Genomic DNA, 13,042 nt, shown 5'->3' on the forward strand with positions numbered 1-13,042 from the left:
GTAAGAAACCGGTGATTATCTATTATTATTACAATTTGCACAGGTCTGTGCATGAATATATTTGCAAATATAATATGTAATTAAGGTGATGTAATCACTTAAGTATTTATTAATTTTATTACAACCATAAAAATAATGTAATCACATTTTACAGGTTTTTTTTTCATGTTTACTTTTAATACAGTTATTCCAAGTTTCGTAATTAGGGAAATATCCGTGTTGAGGTGTCCAGAATCCAAAAACTGTGCTCTTTTTGAGAATGGCCAGTGTGTGTTCGAAGACGAACGACAGGAAGTTGATGCTCTGTTACTTGGATTGGGTTCCGCTAGGTGACCAGACACAGTAACACTTTTTGACAGGAATTTGGTACTCTGTAATCCGATTGGGTTCCGCCAGGCGACCAGACACTCGTAAAACTTCCTTTTACATACAGATATACACGTAGATACCATTGTGTCTAAAAACCTCACGCACATTTCCGGTGTATGCTCGAGTTCGAAAATTGATCACGATCTCAAGAGAGAGATTGAGTAGCGATAGTGCTCTAAGTTGGACGCCATTTTTTAGACGAGCAGAAAGTCTTCTCAGTTACCCAATCATGTTTAAGCGATTGATTGCGCAGTCGCACTTAAAAAACTAGCATTCTCCTCAACAGATCATTGGTTTACACTAGTTTTATTGCTGTAAAAATGTTACACAATCACCCAATGACTTGACAACAACTAAATGGGTGTCAAAAGAATATAGTTTTTTTTTGTGATTTCATTTATTTATGCAACAACTACAAGTACAACTGTTCGCGGGGGGGCTCGATAACTATATTATCAAATTGTTCTCTTATCGCCCTTTGGCCACGCTTATCAAATAAACATAGTACTACATTTTTTTAAGGGGGTCAACTATTTATTGTTTCGACGTAATAGTTTGGCAACAGTATTGTCGTCATTCAGTTTATTTATTTAATTAATTATCAACAGTATGTAGTTTATTTTTTTGCACATCTTTTATCCAAATTTTGTGGCTCTTCAGCCTGTCCAAAATAAATTGTATATTTCAATTTTATTGAAATAAATGAAAATTTCATTTATTAAAGATATTTTTTTCAAAAAGAATTTTAAATGTGATAGGTTAGTAATTTGAATATAATTATATTAAAATACAGTACGTAATACTCGTATATAGTACTGCCGCCATTTTCATTCAAATACAGGTTAAGTTATTATTTATTTGTTTATTTACTTTGCAATATGTGAAAATAAATATATAAAACATTTAAATGTTATTGAATATCATAATTTGTGAATACAAATGAGCTACAGAGTTAGTTTACACTATCATCTTTGCGGCTTTTGGTAAGATTTATTAAAATTATTTAAGGAGAAATGGCTCTCTACTTAAAATAGGTTGCCGACCCCTGAGTTAGAACCATAGAATAAGTCGTTAGAAGTGATTAGAAGCAAAGCTAAAGATGTATTGTTGTGGGCAGTGGTTTCGATTTCCGGTTTCACCCTTAGATTTTTTTTTTTTGCTAAAAATTGAAAATAAAGTACCAAGTTATCTTGATCTCTTTGTAATCTTCCATCAAGAAAGCTTGATGGGAAATACACCACGCATCATTTTCCCCTAACAAGTTTCCGTGGAATAGGTACCGACCGGGTTGTTGAATCTTATTTTCTGTGTTAAGTTACGGCCACCATTGAGAGGTGCCAGGTTCAAACGGAAACTAACTCTGTAACAGCTGGAAAGACTGGACGCGACCATAGCCTGTCCCTTTACCCCCTCCACCATAGAATTAATTCCAGTAATCTGATCCGAATCTAATTTTTGATATTACCCTGTTTTGTTTTTATTTTAAAGTGAAACGAAACACTAGATTATTAAATGTTAATAAATGACCTTGAGAGTTGTGTGCGGCAAGCCGGCTAGACTCCCACAACAGGAAACTCCCCTTCGCCTTATATCCTTTAGGGGTTATGCAATTTGCATTTGATTTATTAATATAAATGGGCAGGGTGTGATTCGCGTACTTTTTCTATTTCTTTTTCATGCAAATAATATACTACATAAATTATGCAATTATATGATCTCTACATTGGCGCTTACTCTACTACAGAATAAGTGAAAGGAATTATTATTATAATCGAGTAGATTTATCGATTGTGAGATTTTTGTCGAATCAGGTCCTATGAGTTCGATTTTTTTTTTTTGTTTTAACGGATCTCACACCCTTTTTTGTCGGTTTGTCTGTCTGTATCGGCCACCTTATATTTCTGAAACTAAATATCACAGAAAATTAGAACTCGATATTTCACTTCGATTCCAACAGAGCATGCCACAATCAGGTTTTAGTCGATATCGACTAACCGGAAGTACCACGTTATTGAATCGATTTCTCAGTTTTTAAACTTAGAAACAGCTCCATTGATTTTCTTTAAACTTACGTCGTACTAATTACCTCTAAATACATGATATTTATCGGAAAATTGTTTTCCCCAGGAAAATACGATTTTGTGGGGGGGGGGGGTGGAAATTGGTTTGATTAAATTCAGTGTTAAGTACCACATTCTGTTCATGTACGGTCCTTAACAACTCTTGGTAACATGTTAAAGAATAAATGGTTAATGGTGTTGCTAAAAATCTAGTCGGCTGTGGGTAAAATTTCCTATACCGGAAGTATCTTTATCCTCAATTTTCTTTCAGCCTTTTCTGTAATTTTCCCAAAGTTATGTTCTTATATTATGAAATATCATTTTTATAATTGTTCTAGGGCAGGAATTGGGTACACTTCGCTGTAAGATTTCATTTCATAATGTATAATTTTACAAAATGTAAAATATACGTGTTACTAAACGATTTAAATATAACACTAATTCAATTGAGGACTTTGGAAAGGATTTTAATTCGATATCAACAACAGGAAGGAGAGGCTCGCTGCGAAGTATCATCAATAGATTAAAGGATGTGACGTGTAGTTAAACCTGTTCCATTCAATAAGGAAAAACCTTCATCTATCTCCTAAGGAAATTATTTACTAATTATGTATGGTTCGCGTCATTAACCAATGACTAGGCGTTTCTCGATCATTGGTGAAATTTCAAGAAATTTACGACGTTGTAGATTCATGCGGTGGTATTAATGGAAATTGCCATCATGATATACGCATTACGCTTTCCTCCATGTTATGTTCACCTTCTTGACGAATTTGCTTCACATTCTGAACGTATGAGTCCATATTTAAATATATCGGTGGCATTTCCGGCAAACCGATTTATTAATTTTTTTTAAATTTGGAAATTTAGTCTCTCATTTGATTCTTATTAAAAATCATACGCATGACAAGACAGTACAATTAACAGTAATCAAATTTTTGCGGGCAATTTAACCATTCCCACTTTATTAAGGGAACAACTCCATTTAATCGAAATTTCCTGGAAAATGGTTCCAAACTAAATCTATGGATCTACAGATATGCAACTATGGCACTTAGCTCAGCAAGGAAGTCGCAGGAGCTGTTTTTTTGGGGGGGAAAAATATCCTTAAAAAAAGTGGGAATGTGGTATTTCCGGTTGACCAAGTTTGGCTGAAAAATTTATTGCGATTTTTTCAAGTTTTGAACCATTGTGGATACTTTCATAGATCACGCAGAGATCAATTTTGTCAAAAACAACTTTTCTGGAATCCCGACGTCTTAAAACTTGATATTTCCCCGGTGAATACGCTATAATAACAATTAATCAATCAATAACCAACACATTACGGCCAAAACATTGCCCGCAATGACGTTCCGTTTGGGGCCGGGTAAGAATAGTTCCAAGGAATCCCCTGCTTATCGTACGAGGCGACTAATAGGGGACCATCTTCACCTGGAATGGTTGTAGTAAGTCCAAGCTGTCACCAGGAGGGTGTGCGGCGGAGAAACCGTAAGTCATTGAATCCATGACTGGGGACCAGTGACCATTCTAGGTCACTTAAGTAGGGCGGGACATAGTCTCTCTCTACGAAATAGTACCACGGGATCTTGTGAGCCACAGCCCGCTGGAGTTCCGGTGTCTTCAGGCTCACCAGAGTTGAGGAAAGGTTTTGTGGTGGTCGAGGTTATTGCAATGATGATGGGTAGAGTCCCTGTGATCTATCCCAATGACGGGGAGGCAGGATGGTTGTTTAGCCTTCGGGAAGGGTTACACTGCCACGAGAACATGCCCGCAATGAAGAAACACATCTCTCCTCCACACCTCGTTAGCGTTAACCCCCGTAGTAGCATAATCATTGGAGAGACATAGTAACCTGGCTCTTGCTACCTTCTAGTATGACGCACTCAAGGTTCTAACTTACCCAAAAGTGATTTTGTGATATTGGAATTATGGTGGATGTGCTACATACCTTTACAAACAAAACCTGTTTGTAGAAACCCACTTCCGGAATTGCACTTCTCGAATCGGATACTTCCGGTGATGAAATCTACACATTGAACTGTAGAGTAAGTGGGCTAGTTTCCGTAAATTGCGGTATCGTAAGTTTTCCTCTCGAAAAGTTTTTATTAACTACGTTATTATCATTTGGCGATAATAATTTTTAATAAACAATAAAAAAAAATTTAATGTCGAAACCGCTCTTTCATCTCTCTCCCCCTCCCCAAAAAATAAATGAAATAATAAAAACTGAGTGACGTCAGCGGGGGTCATTTGATTGCACGGTCGGTGAGTAAGGTCTGCCAGACATATACGATATATACCCCTCTTTTCTACATCTTGTTACATTCTTACAAAAGCGCATTTCGTCGTTATTTATGTATCAAAAGAAGAATCTTGTTACAGAAATAGTGTAAACGTTTGACTTATAAAAAAACACACAAAATGTTTCCAGTGCCTGTGTGACGAAGTTGGCAGATATTTGAGTGGGTGTACAAGCTCGACGCTGTGGGGGTGCTCGTTTATTTTAGATTCAAGATTACATCTATATTTGGAAGTAAATTTTGTCAGCGTCTTACTTCCGGTATGTAAATATTGATTACGCTATCTTAGGGAGTTCTTCTTTTTATTATTGTATTCATATTCACATTCGTTTATATATTTTTGAATTTAGCACATCATTAAATTAGAATCTATCCCAATATGTCCTCTAAAAACCGCAATAGAAACCATTGCATCGTCTCCTCATAAAAAATAAACAAAAAACATTTAATGGAATTGGGAAGTGTACTACTGGAACATAGATGTATCCGGCAGATCAACAGAGCGCCACGGTAGCCGAGCGGTTAAGAGACGAGACCTGCGAAGCTAATATTGCATTGTGGTAATGGGTTCGATTCCCGGTCTAGAGGCCTTGGATTTTTATTTAATGGTTAATGAAAGAAAATTTACTGTAAAGTATGTTTGCTAGTCTCGCCTCCGTCCGCGACACCTAATTTGGTAGTTGGACGTTAAGAACCGCCTGAAAAAATAGGCGATTACTTTACCTTACTTTAATGGAATTGAATGTACTTTTTTTTCTTTTTTTTTTTTTAAGTTCATGAATGTGTAATTGCCGTGTTTCTATTAGGCCGTTGAGTTCTATATTTTATTACTTCCGGCCGTTTATCTGCGTGTGACCGCGTGTGACTTGTGCGATGGTAATGCTGGCTTGCTGATATAAACTCAGTGTTACCACCTGTCCTTTGTGCTTCGCTAGGCAAGTTGAAGCAAGCTTATTATTTTTCGTCGTTAATTTTGATTGTGGTTTTAAGGTCATTTTAAACATTTAATAAACATATTTATTTTTCGAATACTCTTATCTAAAGATTGGGAATGGATGTGAACAAATAACTCACAAGAACGAAAAGTTGCAGAAAGCTGAAGACAAAGTTCGAGAAAGATCAAAGCTCAGCACTGCCTAAAGCCCCTGAAGGTCTTTCTTCTCCTAACTGCAACTCTAACACAAAACCCTGGTCCTGAACCCGGACTTGAACTATCTAAGATTCGTAGTATTCAAAAGAAATCGGGAGTCATTAAGTGGAAAGAAAATAGCCTAAGCTTTTCCACTCGTACCAAGTCTTGGATCACTTTTCTCCTGAACAGCATGCAGTGAGGTGAATGGGTGCTTTATAAACTCGAGAAAAATCTCATTACTTGGAGTTATCTATTTAAACCGAAGACTGTTTAGGGATAAGAAGTCTAAGGAGACGTCCGTGAAAAACAGAATCATTTGTTTTTTTTATCAGCCCTGTCCTGGAAACGGGACTCCTAATCAGGATTAGGATCCATTCCTGGAAGCTAGATGCATTCATTACGAAACACGCCAACAGCAAGTACAGAGCATTAAACTGGAGTACTTCCGTCTTCTTTCTTGTACAAACCCTGATACCAAACTCCAAGCACATCCTTGACGTAAACAACTTCTTCCACCACTATTTTTGAGGTGAAAGTTTATTTTGAAGCTGAGTTCTGTACTAGGGATCTGAAATAAAGCGAAAACTAGTGCAAAGCTAAGCTTTAAAGAAACGGTGTCTCTGACTAAGACCCCCCAAAGTAGATCGCAAAAATGGTGTCGTTTTTCTTTACAGCAAAAGAAAAAAACGCCTTATTTTAAGATTTAGATTTGGGCATGGATCCTGTATCCCAGGCATAGGCTTGCCAAAATAGGGATTATTGTGACGTCCTTACCGGACAGTTTTAATTTGTAGGCATTTTTAAAATTATATACATATGTAAAAGTGACACACAGCCTGAATGTTAGGTTATAGTCTAGGAAGGTTTAGCGTCATTTTAGAGTGTTTACGTTACAGTGTTTTCATAGTGTTTAACGACGGTGAAATATAACTAGTAATTTTATTTTGTAAGAAGGTTTTCAAAAACAGATTTTATTATTCTGTAAAGAATATAATTTTATAGATAAATTAATACAAAACATTAATACATAAATAATTAAAACAATAAAATACCTGTAAATAATAATTAAATTACTAGTTTATATTTCACCGTCGTTAAACGCTATGAAAACACTGTAACGTAAACACTCTAAAAATGATGCTAAACCTTCCTAGACTATAACCTAACATTCAGGCTGTGTGTCGTTGTCGGCAGCCCCCTCTGATGGCAGTTTTACATATATGTAGCTGTAATTCCGAGATTCCGGAAATACTAGGCGAAAATTTTCACCTACCACTGTCAGCCATGTAATTACTGTAATTTGAGTGCCGGAAATGACGCGTTTTTAGATCCCATGGGTTGAAACACTTTTTTTCTAAAGGAATACTTGGATCCTAACGTGATCATTTTATTTGTTGTAGAGTCGAGAAAATTTCATGATGTAAATTGAGGTCAGAGGAAGTCGAATGAGTGTTACGTACGAGGGTCGTTTGAAAAGTCCGTGCAAAGTCATAGAGATAGCACTACTGGCGCGTATCGAGGTTATGTTTAGTTAGTAGCATCTCTTGGAAGAACACACACCATGTTTCAGCCAGATCGGTCTATTTCTTTGTGTTTGGCATTCGTTTGAATCGAGCAAGTCGAGTGATTTTCAAAAAATGGACGAAAAAGAATTTCGTGTGTTGATTAAACACTACTTTATGAAAGGCAAAACGCCTCAGGAGACTAAAGAGAAGCTTGATAAACATTATGGTGACTCTGCACCTTCGATTAGAACAGTTTATAAGTGGTTTCAAAATTTTCGGAGTGGCCATATGGGCACAAGTGACGCTGAACGTTCTGGACGCCCTGTTGAGGTTACTACTCCAGAAATCATTGATAAAATCCATGATATGGTGATGGATGACAGAAGAGTGAAGGTGCGTGAGATTGCTAGTGCTGTGGGCATCTCGAATGAACGGGTACATAATATTTTGCATCAACATTTGGACATGACAAAGCTATCCGCAAGATGGGTGCCGCGATTGCTCACGCTTGACCAAAAACGAAATCGTGTGAAGTGTTGCAAGGACGGTTTGCAGCTGCTTCAGAAGAATCCGCAGGACTTTAAGCGTCGTTTCGTCACTGTGGATGAAATATGGACACATCACTACACTCCTGAGACCAAAGAAAAATCTAAACAATGGGTTACCAAGGGGGAATCTGCGCCAAAAAAGGCGAAGACCGTTCCTTCGGCCGGAAAGATTATGGCGACTGTCTTTTGGGATTCGCAAGGAATAATCCTCATCGACTATCTGGAAAAGGGTAAAACTATTACAGGTGCATATTATTCATCGTTATTGGACCGTTTGAAAACCGAGCTGCAAGAAAAACGCCCACGATTGGCCCACAAAAAAGTCCTTTTCCATCACGACAACGCACCAGCTCACACCTCAGCAGTTGTGGTCGCAAAATTAATGGAAATAGGGTTCCAACTCGTTTCACATCCCCCCTATTCTCCAGACTTGGCTAACTCGGACTACTATTTGTTCCCCAATATGAAGAAATGGCTGGCGGGAAAAAGATTTTATTAAAACGAGGAGGTGATTGCAGAAACGAATGGCTATTTTTCAGACTTGGACAAATCCTATTATTCGGAAGGGATCAACAAACTAGAGCAGCGTTGGACGAAGTGTATAAGCCTAAAAGGAGACTATGTTGGAAAATAAAAAAGGTTTACCCCAAAAAATTAAGTAGTTTTTCTTTTTGCCGGACTTTTCAACGACCCGCGTATTTTGCCAACTTTTTCTCCTCACTGACATTTCCTTTGCGAGGAACTGCTTACGAGGAAAACTGAAATTACGTACAATTTTCTTTACTTTTTTTTTTTTAAAGAAAGAACGGAAATGAGAATTTCTGCCGGAAAATATTACTTCGTTTCCCCCCTCCTTTGACTTCTTAGGAAGTAATAAAAAAATAAATACGTTAGTTGATTTCACGAGAATTCCTTCTAATCATGTAGCTCTAAATCAAACATTGCCCCATAATCTCTTGTGATTGATTGTGTAAATACAATTCTATTTTTATGAAAATTGCTCACTTATTTGTTCAGTTTATTTGTGGTGTGATGAATTTAGCAGATAAATTGGCGTGCGTTAGTTCTGCGCTGATAACCTAAATTTTTTCATTATATCAGTATTATTTTTCAAGAATTTCAACTTTTTAATACTTTATTTTGTTTGTGATAAACATTTTGCTTAGTCACCGCTCCTTTGAATACAATTTTATTTTTATGCTTAGTTTTTAATTTATAAATAGTTTAAATTCTATTTGTAAAAAAAAATAAATATAAAATGTTTTGTGAGAGGAAGAGAGAGAGAGAGAGATAAACCCAAAAGTTGCCTGCCCAACCGGAGGTGCAAATTTTGTTGAAGTGAGCTCTCGTTACGAACAACTCAAAGTGAGCTATAAGTGAGGGAAGAGGAAAATGTGAGGGCTACACTAATTATTATTTATTTATTTATTTATTTTACTGGATTTTCTATTTTTAAATTGAAATCGGAACCGGAAATACCCCGCTTACTCATTGGATTGTTCGAGTTTTTCTTTGAAATTTTCTCGCTAAGTAATTCTCAGAATTTTGTTTTGAGCCTTACATACCATGTAGATTTAATGGTTTTTAACTTTTATTATTTCTAAAAAAAAATAAATAAATCGTTTTAACTCTTTGAGGCGCACGATTTTAAAGAAAATAAAAGCCCCAGTTGCACAGAATTTCTTTTATTATAAAAACAATGGAAATAAACATTCATTTCCATTATTTTCCATCTGTAATCATCCCTCTCAAATAATCATTACTCTCGAAATACGAAAAAAAGAAAAGAAAAAATTAATACCATTTCAATAGTCCTTTTTTAGTGTGGGCCACTGTTATTGTATAATACCACTATGCAACTAATGCTTTATATGATGTTCATTCAAACACAACTTTTTACCAAAACAAAGCGGAACTTTGCAGACAGTACAGCCACTGTCCTTCAGCGCACTCTTCCTTGAAATGTTTTAAGTTCCATGTTTTGACCCAATTTTTTATAAACAATATAATGAATTAACAACAGCTGCATCCAAATAATAGAACAGTATGCGGTGCCACCATTTTTTTTTACTATCGGTCAAGTTTATAATAAATATACAATTTGTTTTTCACTTATTTTCGCATTTACCATTGGTGCATAGCACTGCCAACTGAATGAAAAACTTTAAATAACATATTAAGCTGTATGTATGAATAACTTGCAACTTTTCGAGGTGGGTTAAAACATATCCCACCATGCAGCAAAAGCTAAGCAAAAGGTGGGACAGTTTTATAACCCACCTAGCCGCAAAGAGTTGAAGAAGTTTTTGAAGATAGATTGGTGTAAATTTTCTTGTAGTTATTACACAGGGTGTTCAACATAAGACTACCGTTTAACTTCGGGAGGCGATTCTGGGCATCATTTGCAACAAAAAAAGTTCTCGACTTATTTATTAAGCTCTTCACAAGCTCCTAGTTCCTAAAAGTTTATTGGTGTAGTTCAAGAAAATCTGTGATTTATTCACATTATTTGGCATATTCCTTTAATTAACCAAAGAATAACCCACAGATCTAAACTCGGTAAACGAAAATCCTTTCTTTCGAAATTGGTAACCTAAAACTCTCATTTAACATCATATTCATTTTTCTTCTTTTTATTTTATTTTACTATTTGTAATGTAAATTTTATATTTTTGAATATAGTTCTTAAATAAATTAATTATTAAATTACACGTTTGCAAAAAATCGTACTGGATTTGATGATTCTGATCAGTTATATTCTTATGGTAGGTGAATTCCTTTCATAATGCCGACGCTGTTTTGAGGCCTACTTTTTTGCATTGTATAGCTTTCGAAAGGTGATTGTATGTAGATGTTTTCATGCGGAGTGCACGTTTTAAACATATATAATATTTTTGAGAAAAATGAAGTCGAAAGTTTTTTGGAAAAAATTATAAACTAGCTATTACTTATGTTTGGGCCTCAAAGTGAAATACTTAATATTATTTATTTTTTTTTATGATTTAGGGCGCGTCAACATCTAAGGTTATTGGCGCCCGGAGCTTTTTTCAGTGCACTGCCCAGGTCTTCGGACAGTGTTCTCTCGTTACAGACAACACTGTCCATCACCGGACAGTGAGCTGTAAGAAGCTCCTAGGAAGAGAAAATCTAAGGGTCAGCTGCTGGATTCGAACCCAGGACCTCCGCGTGGGAGTCCAGTACGCTAACCGCATAGCTAATCCCTTCCCTTGCTTAATATTATTATTTTGAAATATAAATTAGCTTATTTAAAAGGAAATTTAACCTTCTTTCTAATGAGCTTATTGAAATTGCTGTAGCTTTAATAGTTTGAGAAATATAGACAACTGTTTGCTAAAAAGTAGTAGTACCTTGAAAAAAACATAGAATTAAAAATATCTATAAAACGAAGTCAAATCGAGCCATAGTTTATATAGAATTTTTTGTTGCAAATGATGCCCAGAATCGCCTTCCGAAGTAACGGGTAGTCTTATGCTGAACACCCTGTATATCAGTCGAATGTACATTACCTACCTACTGGATAATGTTTGTAAGAAATCTATAGCGCCATAAATGTTCTTAGTTTGGGGGGGGGGGAAATTGTTTATAACGTGGAGAATAGTTTTTGAGGTAAGGTCGTGTGAGTAGTTACATGCATGTTAGATTATTGTTTTGGGAGAGTCATATCGTGCCACGTTTCCTTTATCGTGCCATATGATTCTGGAGAACATGTACTACATTAAAGGCAAACATCAAAAAAATAATACATCCAACTTTCACGTAGTTATAATTACGTGTCTTGCGTAAAAGAAAATTTTGATTTAGCCAATTTAATGTATTCGGTTAAAGCTAAAACAGTTGATTTCATTCATGTCTAAATAATGAATGAATGAATAGATTTAATCAAGCTCCTACAATAGTTTGTACTCCGGTAAATTAGGCATCACCATGGCAATGGTAGAAAACAGGCGGGTAAATAATCATGGGAATCCACATATGTAATTAAATTTATTATTGCGTTATATCATATGTTTTTTTTAAATAACCTTCACAAGAAGTATGTCGTTATTAGTGTGCAATTATATATTCCTATTATTTGCGCATCAATTTGAAATTTGATAGAATTGTTTTAAATTTAATTATTGTATATATTTTTTGTGTGGAAGGCAAAGGGGTATCTTAAGAAAAGAACCGTAAGGTTATTTATTTATTTATTTCTATTTCTACAGTCCTTGTAAATGTATCCGGATGCGCCCTTTCCCTTTGGGATACACCACTTAATGCTTTCAGTAACGGCCAATCCCTGTATCAAGTCCTACCAGGCTTCCTTGATCGACGCGGTAAAAACCGGAAACTTTTCTCCAAAAAAAAAAAGGAGAGAAATGGCGTGAACTTTGGCGGGTCAGAGTACTTGCTTCCGGATTTGGCACATTTATTAGATTTTTTAAGATCTTGTTATCGCGTCACATTATATCTGTCAGATTTTTGATGATCCTAAAGTACTTGCAAAGTACCGAATTAACTTACATCAAGAACAAAAGTTATTGTTAATGCTATGTTGATTATTATTATTACTATTATTATTATTTTTAATGATTTAAGGCGCGCGTCAACATCTAAGGTTATTGGCGCCCGGAGCTTTTTTCAGTGCACTGCCGGCCTCCAGACAGTGTTCTCTCGTTACAGACAATGTTCTCTCGTTACAGACAACACTGTCCATCACCGGTCAGTGAGCTGTAAGAGCCTCCTAGAAAGAGAAAATCTAAGGGTCTACAGCTGGATTCGAACCCGGGATCTCCGCGTGGGAGTCCGGTACGCTAACAGCATAGCAAACCCCTGCCCTTATTATTATTAAATGGGGTAATCTGGGCTTCCAGTCAAACATATCTAATGTGCCTTTCATCGGTGGCAAATGAGAAAGCACCTCCTACAGCATCCTCTCTTGAGATGATGAGACAACTCTTCAATCCGATCTCCTCAATCACCTTCCTTAGTTGTCCTCCAAATGTGAGAGGAGGGTACTAGAATTTATCCCTTTGAATACCTAATATTGGGTGGAGGAGCCAAGGAGTGGTATGATAGGGATAACCACCCCTTGGGGCAATACACGCTTTATTCCCGTCGCGCC

The 13,042-nt window shown here is 36.2% G+C and overlaps 1 protein-coding gene across 6 annotated transcripts in view; it reads left to right on the forward strand.

The window, feature by feature from the left end:
- The window catches only part of LOC141450247 (growth factor receptor-bound protein 10-like), a 123,779-nt gene that overhangs the window by 55,379 nt on the left and 55,358 nt on the right, over nt 1–13,042 (forward strand). The window lies entirely within an intron of this gene.

This window comes from Rhodnius prolixus, unplaced genomic scaffold, assembly GCF_049639745.1.
Source record: "Rhodnius prolixus isolate KJV_2025 unplaced genomic scaffold, Rpr scaffold_2, whole genome shotgun sequence".
NCBI classification, from domain to species: domain Eukaryota; kingdom Metazoa; phylum Arthropoda; class Insecta; order Hemiptera; family Reduviidae; genus Rhodnius; species Rhodnius prolixus.